General features: G+C 34.6%; 1 non-coding gene across 1 annotated transcript; it reads right to left on the reverse strand.

Annotated features, from left to right (window-relative positions):
* Positions 1-9,042: 9,042 nt before the first annotated feature.
* Positions 9,043-9,149, reverse strand: LOC113457465. The gene has a single exon (XR_003378029.1). It is a non-coding gene; the product is annotated as a U6 spliceosomal RNA (small nuclear RNA).
* Between the last annotated feature and the right edge of the window lie 255 nt (positions 9,150-9,404).

Raw genomic sequence — 9,404 nt, forward strand, 5'->3', positions numbered from 1 at the left:
TTGAAGATGATATGAGAATATATATATGACTCCAAAAATCTTGCTATGGAACTTTTATAGCTGATAAACAGATTCAGAAATGCAGCAGCATGCAAGATCAACTAAAAAAAGCAGTAGCCTTCCTATATACAAATGGTATGTGGGCTGAGAGATAAATTAGAGAAACCTTTACAATATCCACAAATTACAGAAAATACAGTGGTGTAACTCTAACAAACCAAGTGAAAGACCTATATGACAAGAAATGAAAAATCAAGAACAGAATGGGGGAAACAACAGAGACAACTGACCCTAGCTAGTAGGAGCTCACAGACAATGGACTGAGAGCTGGGAACCTCCACAGAACCAAACTAGACTCTCTGAATGTGAGTGACAGTTATGTGGCTTGATGTGTGTGGAGGGAACCCTGGCAGTGGCACCAGGACCTATCCCAGGTTCATGAAGTGGCTTTTTGGAGCTCATTTCCTATGGTAGGATACCTTGTTCAGCCTTGATATCGGAGGGAATGTCTTGGTCCTGCCTCACTTTGTTATGCCAGACCTTGTTGACTACCCAAGAAGGAGTGGATGGGAGTTGGGATGGAGAACTGGGGTTTGTATGTATAATAAAAAGCAATTTTAATTAAAAAAAGAAAAATAGATAAATTTCCCTTTGTGACTTTACTTAACCTTAATTACATCCTGAAGATACTATCTTCATCTACAGATACAATGGGGTTTTAACATAGCTTCAAGTGATGGATTTGGAAAGGATATAATTCAACTCTTAGTAACTATTATAGATTACAAAATGAGACTCTAAACTTATTTTCTTTAATATCATGTGATATATGTCACAACAGATTAACTCTTACATGTACTAATCTATTGTTTGAAATTTAGAATAAAGGTTCAATGAAAAGAAGGGAGTGTGAAAAATAATTTGGACATTTTATTTCATCCACATTCCCATTCAATCCAGAATGGCCGAGAATATATCTGGGAAAAAAGGCTTTCCACAAAATGTCTGTTTAGTGTTTTATCTCTAATATAACCAAGGTAAAGGGGACAACTTCAATGATTTTGTCTACATAAAATTACATATCTAGTATAAATAATAAGACTAGACAGAAGATGTGAGTTAAAACTAAGATAGGGCTTGGATATAAATAAACTAATTTGAAAGTATTTTTAAAATGTTTGGTCAACATAAGTAGCTCATTGGAAACTTTGTTCATTTAGTTTTGTCTTGTCATCTTGTTATTAAAAAGAAAGAGTATCACCGGGCGGTGGTGGCGCACGCCTTTAATCCCAGCACTCGAGAGGCAGAGGCAGGCGGATCTCTGTGAGTTCGAGACTACAAGAGCTAGTTCCAGGACAAGCTCCCAAACCACAGAGAAACCCTGTCTAAAAAAAATAAACAAATAAAAAAAGAGTATCATTATTTTATTGTTCTTAGTGCTGAAATCACAGTGTGTGGTCACTAGAGCTATGTAATTTTTACTTATTATGTTCCCATGAAATGCCTTAAAATTAATTTATTATTGCTTTTTTCTATTTTCTGATACAAACATTTTACACATAAAATAAAATTATAATATATTATTTCATATAAATCAGGTAAACTTTATTTGAATGTATAAAATGCTAGTATAAAAATGATTGATTTGTAGCCAGGACAGGATATTCCAAAAGAATATAGGTCAAAAAAATATAAAACTTTTGGATTCATAATTTTAGATAAAGCTAAGAGGACTTACATATTCTGTCTGAATACATACTTTTCTGAAAAGATAATAAATTAACCCTTATTATTCATTCATATATTACTACAATTTGAGTAATAGGTCTTACTTTTAAGAAAAACTTTACAGAACCAAGCATAGAAAAAGAAAACATAAAATCTTTGAACTAGATGAAGAAAGCTGCTATGAGACTATGTCAACAAATGATGAAAAGTTCACAGAGAATTATTTTATAAATAAGCATGTATTTAAGGCTTAAAACAGAATCAAACTTTGACAATATAGTATCATTTAAATTTGTGATATGTTTATCTTTTCTTCTTGTATATGTTGATTTGTTTGCAGGGGAAGCATATAATTGCATAATAACACTAACGATATTTTCCCTGATATTATATAATATCCCATAATCCTCCCATGGGATTGTTCATTATCATAATTCCAGGTATAATGTGTGTCATAAATAACTTCCCAATAAATCATATCATTTACTGCTTAGTTCTTGATTCCTGTTGTACTTAAACTGATCATACATTGCCTTCTATGTTCCAAGCAAGCCTTCAAAGCAGGTCTGACAAATGTTGCAGCAATGATTGTTTTAATTTAGAACAAATTTAATTAAAATTCTCAGTAGAGGAGCCCCACAGGCCTATCTTGAATCTAACTAATGTGCAATGCAATTATTGTAATACCATGGGAATCAGAATCAAATGAATGGACAAATTTGTCTATCAACAATTACCTCACACAATATAACATGTGTCTACTTGATGAAATTAAGAATATTACTAAAGAGTAGTTATTGCCTAATTTAAGAACTCTTGAAAAGAATAGAAAGAAAGTAGGTGATGACTTTTTAAATTACATTCTTAGGGGAATAGATTCCATAATTTATTTTCAAAGTAGTAATAAACCCATATGAAAAAAATGTGGGCAGCATGCTGATAAGAAGCAATACTACAATAGAAAAATATTTGATATAGTAGAGAGAAGTCTATACAGGGCTTACTTCTCTGATTCTTAGTGGAAGAAATGGTGCAATTTACCAGTTATTCATAGGATAAAATTTCAGTTACTTAAAAATGATGTTAAGAGAAGGAAGAATTTAAACTCTAATTCCACATCAAGTACTTTCTCATGCAAATTTGACAGTTCAGTTTCAGTTCTATTAAATGAAGAAATGAATATTAAATAATCAACCATTTTGGACTAGTACAATCTTGTGTAATTGCTTCTTATATATGGCAACATATTTTTTGCACCTGCTGTAGTGAAACATAATGCCCTTTTTTTTCTAAAATAACATATCAAAAGCTATTATCACCTAGATTATCTCAATTAATTTACATATATTTATTTATTCAAACCAGGATATAGTGTATAAGTGTGTTCTTGTCTTTCTCTCCTTCTGCCAACATTTTCCTTCTTCCCACATATGTTTGTTTCTTTGAAGCAAAGCATTTGTATAACATGCTTTCGGTATTTCTGCAAAATCGGAAGTAGCATTTCCAGTCTACCTTTTGTAGTTATTTGACCTTGCTGCTTTTCAGAACATAAAAGTCTTATTCTCTGTAGAGCTGCTGGCAGCATGAGAAACTATCAGTCAATTTTACAGATGCTACAAACACTTCAATTCACTACAAAGTTAAAAGTATCATAGTAAATCTCACATTATAGGTTCTATTTTCAAATAATTGACTTAGGAGCAAGCATTATTTAGGTGTTGCTCTTGCAAGCAGTTGGACTCATGGGTGAAAATAAGCCAAGATATCAATCTGGGACCTTAGTGACATCATAAGAGTCACAGCCTGAATTTTCAGGATATGGCTTAGAAAGTGTAAAATTCAGTAACAGAGCAGAAATGTAATTTAGGGAAAACACTGATAAAATCAGAAGGAACACAATCTTCATATCCATCATGTGCAGTTCTTGTTTCTAACAGAAATATGCTTAAAATATTAGATATATATTTCAAGTTTCACATTTTTTGTAAGTGAATATATTTTTACTTACTCAAAAAAATTAAGACTGGCAGTGGTGGCACGTACCTTCAGTCCCAGCATTCAAGAGGCAGAGGCTGGCGGATCTCTGTGAGTTTGAGGCCAGTCTGGTCTACAAGACCTAGTTCCAGGACAGCCAGGGCTACACAGAGAAACTCTGTCTTGAATATAACTAAAAAACACAGTTTGTAAAATATTCCACTGTTTTTGAAAACATTGAGAAGTAGTATAAAATATTATCAACTATTTTGTCTATAAATAGCCTTCATATACAATGATACCTTTATTAATAATTTTCTTCATTTTAAAAGAAAATTTCATATTCTAACATATAATGTCTTTTATCCAAGTAATAAGTAAGTTTGAGAAAGAACATTTTGATAAATATATAGCACAAAGTATATGAAATAGAGTGACAGGATTTAAGGACAACCAGCTGTTTGTCTGTGAAGACCCACAATGGTATCATGCATTTGGACAAATGCATAGATGTACTAAGATTCAAATGTATGCATAGACATTAAAAATATTTTATGCTCACATATTTTTGCATCTATCAGACTATAATACTATACTATCTATCTTTTTCTGACATTTCCCTCTACTGTTTGAATAGTCTATCAATTCTTCAACTTCTCAATTTTTTTTTCTACTCAAAACAATCTCCCTTATGACTTCAAATCCTTTTTACAATATCTAGTATACTTTCTTCAATGTAAACTGCACATAGTTTGAAGGAGTTACATCTACCTTACTATGAAAGACTGAAATCTATACATTTTGTTTGGTGACTTGGTGAAGTATGTAATTATATGAATGTGTTTTCTCACTAAGTCATCTACAATATGTTTAAAATGTTTACAAAACACAGAAAAATCAGTCCTTTGGTATATATGGTTTTCTCTCCATATTCATAAGAAAAGAAAGTACAAATATACACACAGTAACATGACTATTTGACAATTTAAAGGCTTCTTGATCACTATTCAGAATATAAGAATTGTTCTAAACACTTGTTTTCTTTGTTAAAGTAAACCCTCAACTGCTGTCACTGTCAAGGCAACTATTTGAATAATCTGTTTAAATGACCTTTCATTATTCTTATCCATATTTTGAAAAATAATGAATATTATGTATATATGTATGTATAATATGTATATGAATATTATGTATTAAGTATATATGTATATATATGTATATATACATATATATACTGTGTGTTGGCCTTTCTTTTCTTCATGCTAGTGATGTTCCTTCTTATTCTATATTAAAAAAATAAATAAGTGGAAATTTTTTTCCATATAGGAACTTTGTATTTTTCATTGCAGTGCACACTAAGGCTCTTGTTAATGAAAATAGATTTTTGTGTGTTTTACAGAGGAGAGTTATGGACTCCCTGACATGTAGTAAGTCATGTCTGAGTATAAACTTGGACAAGGCAATTTGTATCTAGATATATGCACATAATTACATGGGAATGCTAATGGGTACACTGATGCTTGAAATGCTAGCAGACTGGCTTCATTTAAACTGAAGGTGATTCATGAACAATAACCTGTATCATTGTCTCTTCCATGTTGTAAACCAAAAAGTTTCTTAAATGCGTTGATGAAAGAAAAGAAAGCCTTTGGATTAATTATATTCACTGCCACAGATACAAGAAATTTACAGATTAATTGTGTTTATGATTTCTACAAGCAAAAGATTTAAAAAGAATAACAATACATAATATCTGATTGTTATGACATCTATGCTACTCTGCTATCTTTGTTTTGACAATTAAAAATATATCATGTTTGTAATGCTCATTATCCCACTTAGCAGCACATACTCAATGGTAACCAACTGCATATGGTTTTAGGCATTACACAAGGCACGAAGACATTATATTCTAAGACAATGCCCATGTGTGATATCATTTATTAAAGTATGCTTTCATAACATCCAGCAGTAAAGGCTAATGATTCTTGTTTTAAATTAAAGCCCATGAGAGGATTCTGTGTCTGTCTCCCATGCTGCAGAAAATTCTGGTATGCTATATATTTAAATCATGTTTTTACCTGCATTATTTCATTAGACATGAATACAGATTTCAGTTTTTATATTTTTAAACTTTGTATCATCCACCTCTGCCCATCAGATTATTTTCTATATAGAATTTTTTAATTAAAGTATGAATGAATGAAAATATCATGTAAAAATGCTTTAATATGTCATTGAACTTATCATATTTGTTAATTAGTATTCAAAGTAACTTCAAATATGAACTATAGAGATTGTATGACTTTTCTCCTACGTTGCAAAATACCTACAGTATAACTTTTTTCTCTTTTAAAGGTTTTAACTTTCGATTCTTTTTTATTTCTCATCATGCATTCTGATTCCACTTATATCCCCATTCCCTTGTTTTCTTCCTCTGCCCCCACCAAAATAAAACTAAATTTAAAAGTAAAACCAAACATCAAATATTACAAACAAAACAAAAAAAAAGGAGAAGAATCTCATCATGGAAGCTGTAGTGTTGCCTGTTCAGTTACACGTTTTGCCCTTTAGTCCATGCATCTTTACTTGCAAGTAACTGTTCATTGCCATGAGTCATTGGAGAAATGGTTTGGGCTGAAGGCCTCTGACTTCTGCTATAGCATTGATACTGGAAGCTCTTGCTGCGACTCATTTTGGATATCCTGTTATTGTCCTGTGTCTTAGAAATTCTTTGGTTTTAGATCTGTAGGTCCATCCCCTTCACATGCTCCTATAGTTCATAGATGAGGTAGGTGTTGGGATATGCCAACTTACAGAGATGGTTCTAGGGCCTGGGTGTCACCTGGACTGGTTCGCCTGTCAGCTGTACATCATCATCTCTACCCAGGTAAGCTTTCCAGCACTGCCTTGGCTAACTTAACCAATGTAGCCTACATCAAGGAACAGTTCCATTTCTTCTGTTCTCAAATTCTCAGTTCCACTCACCCACACCCATACTGCCAAGGCCAGCCAGCTCTACTGTTTTGCCCAGGGAAGGTACAGGGCCCTCTCTCTTGATTGCTGTAAGGCGCATTGGAGGAGGTGATGTGGCATGCCGTTCTGTATGCTGCAAATGTGTCTTATTGTCATTGGTTAATAAAGAAGCTGATTTGGCTAATAGGTAGGTAGAATAGAGCCTTCTGTGAAATACAAGAAAAGATGCAGGGAAAGAGAAGAGAGAGATGACAACAGCCTCTGGGAAAGCAAGCCACAAACCTCATGGTAAAATATAGAATAGAAATGGGTTATTTTAAGTGGGTAGAGCTAGTTAATAATAAGCCTGGGCTAGTAGGTCAAATAGTTTATAATTAATACTAAGCCTCAGAGAGGTTATTGGGTAACTGATGGCAAGGAAAGAAACCTCCAGTTACAAGGTAGTGTCAGCTCTCTTGTTCTCAAACACTCAGGGCTGGCTCACCTGCAACCCTGGCCAACATGGTCAGCTCTAGTGTGCTTCCCTGGCAGTGTGCAAGGATCACTTTCTTGTGTGCTGCAGCTGGTGAGGGCCAGAAATAGTTCTATCACTCTTATGACCCTTGGGTCAGCTCTCTCATCTGCTGCAGGTACTGCGGGATACATGGTTGGGTGGTATTGAAGGCATGTTTCCTTCACCCATTCCACCACATGGCAGATGAGGGGATCAGAGTTTACTCTGCTACTCTCATGCTCTGAGAGCTGGCTCAGTTGCATCCCCACAACAGGGTCAGACCGATTTAGTGTTCTGCCCAGACAGGGTGCAGAGCCCAATCTCTAGTGTGCTGCTGCTGGTGAAGCTCAGGGCTAGCTTTCCCAATCTTGTGATCCTGAGTAAAAAGGGAAAAGTATATTTCCCTCATCCATGTCATCCCATGGCAGACCCTGAGGGAGCAAGGTCAGCTCTCCTGCTTTCATGGTTTTAGTGTTGCCTCACCTGCACCCCCAAAACAGGGACAGCTCTAGTGTTCTGCCCAGGTGAGGTTTATACCTGTGATGAAGGATGTGGCCATCTTTCCCAATTGTAGGGGCCAGTTCTCCCATTAAGGACGCGTCTAGTTCTACTGCTGCAATATCAACAAGGGGCTGAGCCAGCTATCTAGGGCCAGAGAAGGGCAGGGCTAGCTCAGTACAACATGGTTCCAGTGACCCCCTGTATTAACACAGGCCATGGATATTATCACGGACCCCAGCTGTAGTGGGACCATGGGCCCAGGCATGGCCCTCAGAAGCTTGGCACCCTGGCCTTGGTGGCAGCATGGCCCTCAAACAACAATATGTTCTCAGGTGACCAACCAGATGCTGTGCAGAGCCCTTGGTCGTAACAGGAACTATGGACATGAACTCAGACCCTGGCCACTGCAGAACCACAACCACAGACATGACCCTAGGCAGTGATCTGGGCCTGGACTTCTCCATTGTATTTGAATAATCCATTCTATAGCTGAATTTACAAAACTCTTCATCTCTGCCACTCCATGTGATTTATGTCATTAACATTCTGTTCTCATGGTCTAGACCTCTAGTTATGCTTAACACACCCCATGTGTATCTTCTCAATGTCTATCTAGCATATAGTATATTTTTGAGAATGAGGAAAAGGTGTCTAGCTTAGTTTTCAGGTACAATTCTTTGAAGTTAATCATATTACCAACTGATGAGGAACTTACTTAATAATTATCACCCTGCATAACACCTTTTCTAGTTTTCTTAATTATCTTTAAGTTTCTTTTTGCCCTGAAAATGTTGATAGAATTCATAACACCTGGTATCACTTAAGTTCTGGAATTTCCAAAACTTTGTATGTATGGTTTTGACTGCTTCTTTCTCTCTGTGTGGAATATGCCTTCATCATTTTTCATCATATTTTCTAGTTTCATGTTTTGTTTCTCTCCATTCATTTTCTCACTCCAAGAATGGTGACTAAAGACACTGGTTTTCTTACAAAATATAGTGCATTTATATTCTGAATGTATTAGGGTCATAGATGTTCATGACTGATGCTACATCTTGATGGATTGTTCCTGTTATGAGTATAAAGTGTCCTTTTCCATCTCTTCTGATTTATTTTAGTTTTAAGTCTATTTTGTTAGAAACTGAGATAACTACACTTGCTTGTATCTTAGGTCCATTTGATTGGAATTTTTTTTTTTACCCAAGACCTCTGAGGCAATGTCTGTCTTTGAGGTTGAGTTGTGTTTCTTTTATAGAACAGAAGGCTGGATTCTGTTATTGTATCCATTCTCTTAGCCTCTGTCTTTTTATAGATGAATTGAGTCCATTGATATTAAGATAATGTGATATTAATGACAAGTGATTGTTAATTAAAATATGGAATGCTTCACGAATCTGTGTGTCATCCTTGCACAGGGCCCTTGCTAATCTTCTCTGTATGGTTCCAATTTTACTATATGTGCTGCTGAAGTGAGAAGAGAATTTTTTTGGATTAAGCAGTCATTTGATATGTAGGAAACGAATCATTTCATCCAAGAAAATATCAATAAAAATACAATCATAAACATAATAGTGAGATACTTTGGATACAAAAAGATAAATATGTGAGAATTATGTTTTTAAAAAAGTATAGCTCCTATCAATAAGGTAAGATATATATATATATATATATATATATAGATATAGATATAGATATAGATATGTATATATATATGCTCTCTTTATATATTTAT

This window comes from Microtus ochrogaster, chromosome X (assembly GCF_000317375.1).
Source record: "Microtus ochrogaster isolate Prairie Vole_2 chromosome X, MicOch1.0, whole genome shotgun sequence".
NCBI lineage: Eukaryota > Metazoa > Chordata > Mammalia > Rodentia > Cricetidae > Microtus > Microtus ochrogaster.